General features: G+C 38.0%; 1 protein-coding gene across 1 annotated transcript in view; it reads right to left on the reverse strand.

Annotated features, from left to right (window-relative positions):
• The window catches only part of LOC150086960 (KICSTOR complex protein SZT2-like), a 1,378,951-nt gene that overhangs the window by 1,147,329 nt on the left and 217,957 nt on the right, over nt 1-13,665 (reverse strand). The window lies entirely within an intron of this gene.

Here is a 13,665-nt window from a genome sequence, read left to right on the forward strand (position 1 = left end):
ATATCAAAGGCAGATATTGTTGGGATTAGCATTAATTGAGGCGTATGATGCAAGAAAGCAAGCTTATAAAAAAAAAAAAAAAAAACCTTCCCATTTTACCTATCCAATCACTCCAAATGTTTGTCTAGTTCAGCCTTAAATTGATTTAAGCTATCAACTTCCACAACAACAGATGGAAGTCTGTTCTAACAATCAACTACCCGCTGGCTAAAGGCAAACTTCCGAACATCTATTCTACAACCGTCTTTCCTAAATTTGAATCTATGCCCCCTCAGTTTCTTAATCTGAGCTAGTGGAAGTATCCCATCAGCACTGAGCCTGCTCAAACCATACAAGGCCTATACAACTCAATCAGATCACCTTGCAAATGCCTAGTCTCCAGATGTTGCAACTTGCAGAACCTAAGCCTTTCTTCATAAGTAAACCCCTTTGTTCCTATCATCAATCTTGTTTCCCTTCTCTATACTCGTTCTAGCAACTCTACATCCTTCTGAAAATGAGGCCGGCCTCCAGACCTGTACACAGTACTCAAGGTGTGGCCAGACCATTGCCTTATACAAAGGAATAATCACCTAATTGTCTCTGCTAGTAAAATTCCTATATATCACTGACAAAACTCCATGAACTGCTCTGGCTGTCCATCTGCACTGCGAAGAGAACTGCATATCTGACTGCACAATTACCCACAAGTCTTTTTCATTCTCCACCTTCCTGAGTGCAGTACCACACAGCTGGTACATTTCTCTTGGATTACTTCTACCCATATGCAGTATTTTGCATTTGTCAATGTTAAACTTCAGTTGCTTCTCAGCCCATCTGCCTGGGCTGAGAAGTGTCTATCAGACACATGGCTGCACACACATATAAGCGGTGCAGAATTGGAATATGGTGAGTAAATGTGTACAGAAAAGATAGACAGGATAGGAAGAGAAGAGGGGTTATACTGTATGTTAAGAAACAAATAAAATCTAAGGAAGTGCATCCAATTGACCAAGATGGACAGTGAATGTTGAGTCAGTTTGGTGTGAGAACCACTGGGAAAGCAAAAATGAGAGTGTGTTATAGTCCTAATAACTCTAATGAGTACAACAAACAATTGTACAGAGAAATAGAGTGGGATAGTAAATCAGAATGTCTTATAATGGGGGATATTAACTTCCCAGATATTGAGTGGAACTTGTAGGTTGGTCACTCACACACTAGCAAGACTTTTGTGGATTTACTGGATGATTGTTTTTTTTGCACCAGAATGTTCGAGAGGCAACCAGAGAGAGTAATACTCTTGATCTGGTTATCAGTAGTGATTATTCGTGCATTAAGAATTTACAGGTAAAGGAACCGCAGGGTGGCAGTGATCACAGTATACTGATGTGGGATTTACTTAAAGATATAACTACCATCAGGGGTAAAGAGAAGGGTTTTTGCTTTCATAAAGGTAACCACAATGGTCTCAGACAGTTTTTAAATTCTATACAGTGGGACCAACTGGTGATGTTACCAACACCAAATTCTAAATGGGAAGCATTCAAGGAATTAATTGTGGAAGTCATTAGACTTTTCATACCGATTAAAAAATACTGTTCGAGGTGTTCTAAATGGATGTCAGATGAACTAATGAGACTAAAGGCAGATAAGAAAAATGCACGGGATGCATATAAATTATCAGGTGACACAGAAGCCTATGTTAGATTGACGCTGCTCTTCGTAGACTAATGTTATTAGTGGAGTCCCTGAGGGTTCAGCATTGGACCCCCTGCTGTTTTGTATATTTATCAATGCTATTGATTAAGGTATATCAGGTTTAATGTCCAAATGTGCAGATGATACAAAGGTTGGCTGGGTTGTTAATGACAGTAACGGCAGTGTGCTACTGCAACAGGATCTAAAAAAAGTTGGGTAAATGGACTGAGAAGTGGCAAGTGAAGTTTAACATTGACAAATACAAAGTACTGCATATGGGTAAGAGTAACCCCTATGAAACGTAGCAACTGTGTGGTACTATACTTAGGGTAGCAGAAAATGAAAAAGACCTGGGAATAATTGTGCAGTCAGATATGAAGTTTTCTGAGCAGTGCAAACAGGCTGCCAGTGCAGGTCATGAGGTATTGTCAATGATATACAGAAATTCTGGTAGTAGGGAAAAGGAGGTGATTATCCCTTTGTACAAGGCAATGGTCAGGCCATGCCTTGAGTACTGTGTGCAGGTCTGGAGGGATCATTTTAGGAAAGATGTAGAGTTGCTAGAATGAGTACAAAAAAGGGCAACAAGATTGGTGAGGGGAACAAAGGGGTGTTCTTACCAAGGAAGGCTGAAGTTCTGCAAATTTCAGCACCTGGAGAGTAGGCACCTGCAAGATGATCTGATTGAGGTGTATAAGGCCTTGAATGGATTGAGCAGGCTGAATTCTGATGGGATTCTTCCTCTTGCTCAGATTACAAATCTGAGGGGTATAAATTCAAATTGAGGAAAGACAGTTGTATAACAGATGTGCATAAATTTGCCTTTAGCCAGCAGGTAGTTGATTGCTGGAAAAAATTTCCATTTGATGTTGCGGAAGTTGATAGCTTAAATAAATTCAAGGAAGAACTGGACATTTAGAGGGAAGGGATGTGTGAAATGTTTTTTTTTTGGCTGCTGCTACATAAGCTTGCTTTCTTGCTCACATGCCTCTACTACTACCACAAAGATTTGGTAGAAAGTAATCCTTAAAAAAAATTCAATTCCAACATTATTCCAATTATTATTCCATTATCCCAAAATTCAATATCCAACATTTAGCACACATATGATATACAAGGACAACTCGTGAAGAGTAGAGTCAGTTTGATGAGTCAACAAAAAACAATCAAGATGATTAATGGATGATGGTGACATAATAACCATGATTAATGGTGAAAACCACCAGTGGTGGTTGTCACCATTAATCACCTCATTTCTCATCAAATTTTGAAGATATTAGGAATAATAAGTTGGGAAATGATACATTGTCTGTCCCCATTAAAAACTAATTAAAGAAATAAATCACTATTTGAATCACATGACCATTGGACTAAGACATGTGTAGAGGCAACCAATCATATTTGCTGCTGCTGCATCTCAGACATTGCAAATGATCCCATTTTCTTAGTAACAGAAATAGTATTCATCATATAGTACAAGAAAGCCACAGGCTCCACTGGCAAAGAAAAAAAATTAAACCTTCAAACTTTTAATAGTGGAAACACTTTAAATCTGCAGCAAAATCAATTTAAATAAATACCCATTACAACAAATACCATACCAACAAAAATTTCACTATAATAAAAGTACTTTCAGGCAACTGCAGACTTTTCTTATTACTATTGCTTTGTAAATATAATCTATTAATATCTTCTATTATGAATTCCACATTTCTGAATGAATATGCTCTAATCCAATTTGTAATGCATAGGAGCATCTTTCATACCCTCCCTAAATCACATAACGTGAGATGATCTGGTATGTGATATGACCAATTTGTTAGAAACTTCATTTTACCACTATTTTTTTTATAGTTGAACGGGGATCAGAGAAAACATTTTACTATCATTTATCAAAAAAAAAAAAAAAAAAAGAAAAAAAAAACCCTGGTCATAGTAATCCAATTTAACTAAGTGCATTTTTGATTGCACTAATTTTTGTGTCAATGTGAAAATAAAATTAAATAAGAAAAAAAAAAAAAAAAAGATGGCCAATTAATACATGCCATGTATTAATTAAGTTATACAGTAAATAAGTTATATTTGCTATGCCATATTTTAAAGTCAATATTTAAGTAAAATAAAGTGTAAACTGCTATTCCTATATAACAGAAAAGCACAACAGAATTTATTTGAACAAATAACGGTTCTTTTTAGTTATTTTCAAGTAAATTTCATCAGAATGAAATTTAACTGTATTTCACTAAGCAATTTACCCAGATGATTTCTTGTGCAGAATACATTCCAGACAACAACCAAGATGAAACAGCTTTATACCTGATGAAACAAAACATTCTCAGATGAAATTACATCACAGAGATTATTTGGAGTGCTAGGTATAGTGCTCTAGGTCAAATTTAATACAGTGGTACCTCGACATACGAGTTTAATTCGTTCCGTAACCTTGCTCGTATGTCAAATTGCTCGTATCTCAAAGCAATTTTCCCCATTGAAATTAATTGAAATGCCATTAATCCGTTCCAGCTCCCAAAAAACCACCTCAGTTGTTTTTGTTAAGTGTTTTTGAATAAGAAAAATGTACTGTATTTACAAGAAGAAACATTTATTTATAAATAACAAATACATATTCTATAGAAACATAATAAAAGAAAAGGTGAAGTGCTTACGGAAGCGTATAATTTTCGTCATTGGTCTTCGCTTTTTTTGTCACGCTTTGCTCATTTTCACCTGCAGATCGTTTAAAAAAACTGTCCAAGGAGGTTTGTTTCTTCCTCCCTTTCAGGATATTGCGGAAATGTGTTAAGCAAGTTTCGTTGAACAACTCCGATGCACGACCAGCTGCAACTTTTTCGGGGTGATTTTTATCCACGAACTCTACAACTTTCTCCCACATTCCCAAGATCTCCTTTATATTTCTTGTAGAGATAACCTTCTCCATCTCTGGCTCCTCTTGAAAACTAATTTTTCATTGAACCACCATATGCTGCTGCGAATGTAGATCGTGTAATTCCTCGGTTGCCAACTCCTGAGTCTGTTCCTCGACAAGTTCATTCACATCTCTCTCATCCACCTCCAGACCCATGGATTTTCCCAGAGAAACAATCTCCTCTACCACTGACACTTTGGGTTCCAATCCTTCAAAAGCTCTTTCAGCTACAGCCTCAGGCCACAGCTTCTTCCATGCAGATATTAAGGTCCTCGTTGTAACACTCAGCCAGGCCTGATCAATAATTCTTAGGCATATCACGATGTTAAAGTGGTCCTTCCAGAACTCTCGAAGGGTAAGGTTTGTGTTCTCCGTCACTTCAAAGCAGCGCCGAAAAATGTGCTTGGTGTACAACTTCTTAAAATTAGAAATCACCTGCTGATCTATGGGCTGCAGGATAGGAGTGGTGTTGGGTGGTAGGTAGAGAACCTTTATAAACTTGAACTCTTCGAGTAAATCATCTTCGAGATTTGTTGGGTGAGCAGGGGCATTGTCGAGGACGATTGGTTTTATTGGCGCATTAGCTACTAAGGCTATAATGCGTGTCGAGGACGAGAAGGACTTGCATGGGTAGGTTGTTTTCCTGTAGATATTTTTTAACAGAAGGGCCAAACACCAGGTTTATCCACTCCACAAAGAATTTCCTGGTGACCCACGCCTTCGGATTTGCCCTCCACATAACTTGTAGTTTTTCTTTTAAAATCTTATGTGACTTAAAGGCTCTGGGATTTTCCGAATGGTATACTAGCAGAGGCTTGATTTTGCAGTCGCCACTCGCATTGGCGCAAAGTGCTAGAGTTAATCTATCCTTCATGGGTTTGTGACCTGGCATCGTCTTCTCCTCTGCCGTTATGTAAGTCCTATTCGGCATCCTTTTCCAGAAAAGCCCTGTCTCGTCACAGTTGAAGACTTGCTGAGGGATGTATCCTTTGGCTTCTATCAGTTCGGAAAACGTTTTGATGTAAACCTCAGCTGCCTTCAGATCCGAACTTGCTGCCTCACCATGCCTGACGATGGAGTGAATGCCGGTCCTTTTCCTAAAGTTGTCAAACCAGCCCCGACTGGCTTTAAACGAGTCTTCCGATTCCTCGTTTGTGGAAGTGTGTGGGATCTGCTTCAGCAAATCACCGTAAATCGCTCGTGCCTTCTCACATATGATACTTTGTGTTAAGAATCCTCCTTGAAGCTGCTTCTCTGTCACCCACACCATCAGTAGTTTCTCCATTTTCTCATGGAGAGAGGTCCGGAGCTTAGAAATTATTGTAACGCCCTTGGCTGGCGTTATACCCTTTATCAACTTCTTCTGTTTAAGCACAGTATATATCATTGATGTGCTACGCCCGTACATCCTCACCAAGTCAATTACTCGCACACCTTGCTCATGTTTTTCTATGATTTCACGCTTTAATTCAATAGACGTCATCTTCTTCTTTGGACCCATGGTTATAAAAATAAATTTGATAATGTTTTGTAAATGTACAAAAAGCAAAAAACGCGAACCCAACTTATCAAAATGCTACAAAAACGAGGGAAACAAGCACACAGACTGAGGTCTAGTCTGAGGTGGGAGAAACTGTTAGACGCTGCACACGACCCCAACATGCGCCCCACATGTTGGGGTCGTGTGCAGCGGTGTAGTGTGCGATTCCTTGTATCTCAAATCTTGCTCTCATCTCAAAGCAAAATATCGCTCGCTCGGCGGCTCGTATCTCAAAACACTCGTATATTAGGGCACTCGTATATCGAGGTACCACTGTACTTTATTTTTTTTTTTTTTTTTTTTTTTGTCAGAAATTATGCCTTTGACCAAAGCAGCAAAATGCCATGGCTGTGGTCGAGAGGTTAAAAGCAATTTTCCTATGAATCACAGCATTATTGATTGCAATACATGCGACGTGTATTTAGACTGGTCTCACAGGAAATGATTTTGGTGACTCTATTATAAGTGAAAACAGGAAATATTTTATGAAATGAGGATAGGACAAGCAGCCAGGAGCAAAAGTTGGTGATATTATCAAACAATTATCTTTTAATGGGAAAAAAGGTGATATACATATATATATATATCACCTTTTATATATCACCACATAATTTATGGTGATATATAATTAATATAATTAATTAATAATTAATTTATATTAATATAATTAATTAATATAATTAATTAAATAATTAATATAATTTATATATATATATATATATATATAAAAATGTGTAGTTTGTAACATTTGTGATTTAAAAGCATTTATGTATTGGCAAGCTTGGCACATCATGTGGGTACTATCACCTGATTGGTCAATAACTATGGTGAAAGATAATTGAGGAAAACTCCAATATATATCCAATATTTTTTTGATCAATAAAAGCGAGTTAGGAGACACACTAGAACAACCAATGACTATCTTCCAGTGTTTCCTAAACACCCACTTCATTTGAATTTGCGCTTTCACTCTAAAAGTGCAAATTTATTACAGAAACTCTATAATAGTGTAATGAATGTATCAATATTTAATTTTAGTATTTAATTTTAATATATTGGTTGAGTAATCAAAGGCTGAGTGATTCATTGAAGAGAAATCCATTGATTCACTCAACTTTTGATCAACCTTTGATGAACCCAAAAAGTGCATACCTCTATCTACAGCTGCAAGTTAATTTGGAAGTTTGAGCCACGATTAATTAGACCCTGTTCTCTGATCATCTAAAATTTCACTAGATATTCATCTCCTAAATCTCACTGCATAGTCATCTCCTGTAGATCTGAATTATACTTGTTTTTGTTCCTTCGCAAATATTTATTCTTTTGGCTTTATATCTGGTGTTATATGTATTGAGGCCTTTATACCATCTTTCCCATATTAGTACAATTTTTTTATGTCCAGTTTCGATGATAGAGGTCATTCCTATTTACATTTTTACAGCTATATAACACAGATGTTATTTGCTTTTTAGGTGCATTAGCCACTAAGGCCTTATTGCTCCGGGAAATGCAGTGGTCATTCCCTGACCTTTCTGCATCCTCTGTTGATTAATTTGCCCTGGAGAGATTGTGTAAAACACATTGGCTAGAATTTTTCACAACATGGCATGTGCTTGTTAATAGAAATAGTTAATAGTTTTAAAGAAATCAGATAATTTGAACAGAATAGGAGGAAGAATTTGCTGATATTACTAATGAATATTAAATTAAGTGGTTTTTAGAAAACTGCTAGTTTTGTAGGTGAAGGGGAGGGTACCAAGACTACTAGTTTAATGACAACAATAAGCATAAATGGAACTGATTCTCATACTGTTCTATAGAGACATGTAGTGGACTGAGAGGGAGAGGAATTGCATATCCAGCAGTTACCAGCAGTTATTTTGGCTGTATTAGAGATATTAAAAATACAATTACTTGCTTATACACTAATTCTAGGAACACAGTAAATAAATTTGATGGATTTGAAATACTGATTAAATGATAAGATGCTCACATAATAGCAATATCAAAAGCATGGTACCTACTCTAATACTGATGGAGTCAAGCTACTCTAATGGAGTCAAGCTGGTGTGACAGAATTTAAATATGGAAAATGCAATGTGTATAGAAGGGGCAGCCATATGACAGGAGAAGGAAGAAGCTATGCACTTGGTTAAGAGGATCAGCAGACATGAGTTGCCACTGTAACATGGAGTCAAGCTGGTGTGACATATGTACTAGAAAAATAAAAATGAGAATACACCAAATAACTGTGATGTGTATAATGAACATTTATACAGAGTGAGTCAGCAAATCACAGTGGCTTATTATGGGGATTAAAGTTCTTGGATCTTGACTGGAATTCATGTAACATCTCTGATGCTTCCTATACCCACAAGTTAAAGAGGCTACAAGAGAAAGCAATTTATTGTTGTTGATTTCATTAAGAGATTATTGAGACTGATTAATGAGATTATTGTTGATCTCATTGAGAGCACCGATTCAAGTACTAAGAATCTACAAGTAAAGGAAGCTTGAGAGGCAGTGATCACAGCATATTTATGTAGGATTTATTCAAAGATATAACCAATGTTGAAAGTAAAGGGAAGAAATTTTGTTTACATTTAAGTGGTTATAATCGGTTCTCTCATTTTTTTTTTAAAACTCTTTTCAGTGGGATCAACTGACATTGTAAAAATATGTAAATGCCACATGATAAATCTTCAGTGAAGCAATACTTTTATTACTATTAAGAAAAATTGATGTAAGGAAGCAAGGTTTACATCATCAGCTAAAGAGAGAGAAAAAAAAAAAAAAGTACCCACTTCATCTGGCCATTCCTTCAAATAACCAAACCTAACTCTTTCTTAAATTTATTCAAACTACCCATTTCCACAACCAGATGGCAGTTTTCTCCAAAAATCAATTACAGTGGATTCCGGTTATTCGGGCCACCGGTTAATCAGGGCAGCCGTTTACTTGGGGCAAATTTTAAAAAACAGACACCAATCGAGAAAATAGCCAGGGTTTACTTTGCTTAATTGGGACAGGATGCCGTTTAATCGGGGCAGGAGACTGTAGCACTGGAGATTACCCTACGATTGTCTCCGACAGTACCACGTGGTTTGGTCGAAAACCTGGAAGTCACAACCATAAAACAATAAAAACAATTACCAGCCACCTGTTTGTTGGACTTTTCTGTTAGTGAAATCTAACATAGACGGACAGTAAACTCGATCTTACTGAATTTGCGATAATACCGACAGCTGGAATTCTGTGGGTTATTATGGTGAAATGTGTTTACACTTCCATGAAATCTTCAATCATATAAAAAAAATTGATTTTCAGATCTTCTCTTCATTCCTATTTTTAAAGCTTTGTAACTCGTTACTCTGTTCTCACTTGCACGTATTGTGTTACTTGCAATTTGTGTGTGCCATGTTCTTTGTTATTGATTGCTTGAACAGAAATGTCAGCTAGTTAGTATGTACATATTACAGTACATATTAATTATTCCGATTATCACGTATATTCTTCCGATTTTCACGTATCATTTAATTTTTTAATTGGTAAGGTAATAAAGGGTAAATTTGTGCTTAATATATCTTTGCTTTTATAGCCTGTGGATAATATTCCTCCTATTTTCGCTAATTAGAATCGCTGTTTAATAGAATTAAAATTCAATTCACAAATGTGATCACAATGACCGGCGCTTACTGCACATCGTATAGTGAACAGTACTTTACTATGTTGAGTTCGTCGTAACGTGATTTGATTGTACATTGAACCAACTGTAAAGGGGGGGGGGGGGGGGTACATTGTATTTTTAACTATTTACGTGAAACTTCAGATAATTGGGGCAGCTGCTTAATCAGCCAAAATGCACTAGCCCCGATGTGTCCCAAATAACCAGAATGGACTGTATTTTATAGCTGTTCAGCAGTTTGTTCCAAAAATCAATTATTTTATAGCTGAAAGCAAACCTGCACACATGTATCCTGCAGCCATCCTTTTTCAATTTAATTATGTATTATGTCTCCTCGTATGTGATTGTCTGAGGAGGAGTGAGAATATCACCATCATTAAATTTATTCACTTCATTTAAAGCCTTAGCATTCACTGCCACCTATATTTCAGAGGTCCATTTTTTTTTCAGCCATAATTTTCAGAATGTTGAGAAATAATAACATTCTAAAATCTTCAACATTCTAAAAATTTGTAAATAATAGTTTAAAAATAAGTCTAGAATTCATGGCTAAAAACGAACACTTACTTTTGGGCTAAGCACTGTAAATCAGAACAAAATTCAAAATTTTATCAGAAGTTTATTCTATGTACATATACTAACCTTGACTCAAGCAAATAACAGATAAAAATGTGTACAAAGCTATTAACAAAAGTGAATTGTTGATGCTAACAGCCCAGAGTTCAATCAGTATGCTGAAAGAATTGAGCAGTTCACTTCATGTGCTTTTATTTTTACACCACTTGTGTACTTGACTGTTTAAGAATGACTGTCATTATATCACAATGGGTCTTATGCATTAGAGCACAAAACTTGGGTTGCAGCTGAATGCTTATATGTATTGACACAGTGAACATGTTAAACACTTCAATCAGATATCCTCGCACGTACCTAGTTTTTTCTGGATGCTGCAATTTACAGAACCAAAATCTTTTATGGTAAGAGTAGCCCCTTTGTTTTTTTGCACAATCTGGTTGCTCTTCTCAGCATCCATTCCAAGAGATCCGCATCTTTCTTAAAATGAGGCTTCCAGACTTGATTCGAGATTTAGCCTAACCATTGCCTTATACAATAATATTCACCTGCTTGTTCCTGTTGGCAAAGTTCTCATATATCACTAACATACACTGTGAGCTGTCGTAGCAGCCTCTCTGCACTTCTCAGAGTACAGATGGAAGACGTACTTCTCAGAGTACAGATGGAAGACGGCTAACTTGAGGGTAATTCTCAAGAGTCCTGAGAAGCCCGTGGATGAGCCTCGTTCATATCGCCCAATAGCTCTTTTGTCAGTTATCGGAAAGTTGCTGGAGCGGCTGGTTCTCGGTCGGCTGATGGTTCATTATGCTGGCCGGGGGCTGGTGGCCGGTAATCAGTACGGTTTTAAGGCTGGTTCCTCTGCTGAGGAACCAGCAGAGGAACCAGCAGGTTCCTCTGCTGAGGATGCCATTTATAATTTGATTAAAAGTGTAAATGAGCTGCCTGGTCGATATGTCCTTGGCTTGTTCATGGACTTTAGGGGGGCGTTTGATGCTCTGTGGTGGGGCAGTGTCCTGCGCAGGGCTAGGGCGTCCCTCTGTCCAGGTAACTTATACCGTCTTCTTGAGGACTATCTCCGAGAGAGATATGTGCTCATTTGTACTCCTTTCATGAAGTGTGAGAGAAGAGTGAATAGAGGATGTCCACAGGGTTCGGTTCTGGAGCCGACTCTCTGGAATTGGGTTCTCAATGAGTTGTTACAAATGCAAGCAGTGGAAGGTACGACCAGAATAGCTTATGCTGATGATTTAGTTATCTTGGTGTGTGGAGAGTCCCGCCGGATGCTTGAGGAGCGTGTAGCTGCTTCTTTATGCCAATTGTTAGATTGGTCTGCTCAGCATAAGCTGGAGGTCTCAGCTGAAAAATCTGTAGCAGTTCTCTTGAGGGGACGCCTCAGTGGAACTCGCCCTCCTTTGTGTCGCTCTGGTGATTTCTCGCTTAGAGTGGTTAATAAGACTAGGTACCTGGGTGTTGTCCTGGGAGAGCGACTTTCTATGGTGGCACATGCTGCCTATGTCCGAGATAAGGTGAAACGACTATATGCCAAGCTCCAGCGAGTCACGCGTGTTGAATGGGGTATAAAGGGTGGTGCCCTCCACTTGCTTTATGATAATGTCTTTATCCCAATTCTGACTTATGCTGCTGGGGCTTGGGGAGGGTATATAGAACATTCTCATGTTCGTAGAATCTTGTCTTCGGCACAGAGATTTGCTCTCTTAGGTATAACCAGGGCTTGTAGAACTGTGTCTACGGATGCCTTGTGCGTCCTTGCAGGGAAGATGCCTGCGGAGTTGGTAGTGGCGCAGTTTGCTCTACGATATGCCCTTAAGCGGGGAATTACCAGAGAGATTTTTGGCGTCCGGTCATGCCCGGTGGGACGGCCGGTTGGTTTCCCTGGTATAAGAGCGGAACGAGTGCGAATCAATGATGAGTTGAGTACCATATGGCAATTCCAATGGACAAACTCTGAGAAAGGTCGTCATTTGTATGCCTTTATGCCCTCGGTTCATGTTGTGAGTAGGGAACGATGTTCCTGGCTCCAATTTGGGTTTGCGGCTGCTGCTGTCGTTACGGGGCATGGCCTGAGGTCAAGGCTGTTTCGTTTGGGGTTGACCCTTACGGAGTCTTGTGAGTGTGGAGAGACTGAGACTGGCCTTCACATCTTGCTGTATTGTCCTCTATATGAGGATTTAAGAGCGAGGTTGGACTTTGGGACACTGGCTCTCACAGAAGCAAATTTGGTGTATGTTTTTGAAGATTATGAATTTTTTTGTTCTTTTTTAAGATTTGCCAAATTGGCTTATAGTCGCTGCCGTGCGATGCCCGGGTGGTAGTAGTGACCTACCTCCTCGTGGTGGGGACGGTAACTTGTGGTGTGTGATGTGATTGCCCATCCCCACCACAAGGCTGAATGGTCGATTAGTTTTGATTTATTTATTGATTTTGAGTTGACCAGTTGGTCTTTATATATTGGTTTTTTACAATTAGGTTTAAGACTGATATACTAAATGAGAATTGGTTGCATATGGATGAAAATCCGGGTGGCAACCGAGATGGAAGCTCACTCAAATGAAATGAAATATCACTAACATACACTGTGAGCTGTCGTAGCAGCCTCTCTGCACTTCTCAGAGTACATCATGTCAGACTGTATAATGAGCTCTAGGTTTCTTTTGTTCTCATCCATCGAGTGTACAACCACTTATACTTACCAGATGATATGTGTTATTTTGGGATTACTGCTGTCCATATGTAGTAACCTACATATGGGCAGCAGTAACCTTGCATTTACCAATGTTAAACCTTGATTGCCATTCCCGGCCCATGTGCATAATTTTTCTAGGCCTCATTATAGTAAAGGGTCCATCACTGAAACCCTGGGCATTCCACTAATAACATTAGCCAAAGAAGAGCAATGCATATTTATAATCACCTTTTGTCATCTGCCCACTCAATCATTCCTTTATCCATAGCAATAACTTGCCACAACTATTTTTTTCTTCCCTAGATTGTTAACTGAATAATTACAGCAAAGTGAAATGCTTATTATGGCCATATTCATTAATAAAAATAAGAAGAAATCTACACTTTTTTTTTTTTTTAATTCTGATTTTAATATAATTTCATTAGTTTTTTTCCTTTACAAAAAGAAAAAAAAAAAAAATTATGAAAAAAACATGTTATTGCTAAAAGACAGAGAAACTATATTAACAAATACTCATATGTTATGATAGAAAGACTGAAGAAGGGTCAAATCAA

Source organism: Mastigoproctus giganteus, chromosome 4 (assembly GCF_048544385.1).
Source record: "Mastigoproctus giganteus isolate SK-2022 chromosome 4, ASM4854438v1, whole genome shotgun sequence".
Classification (NCBI taxonomy): domain Eukaryota; kingdom Metazoa; phylum Arthropoda; class Arachnida; order Uropygi; family Thelyphonidae; genus Mastigoproctus; species Mastigoproctus giganteus.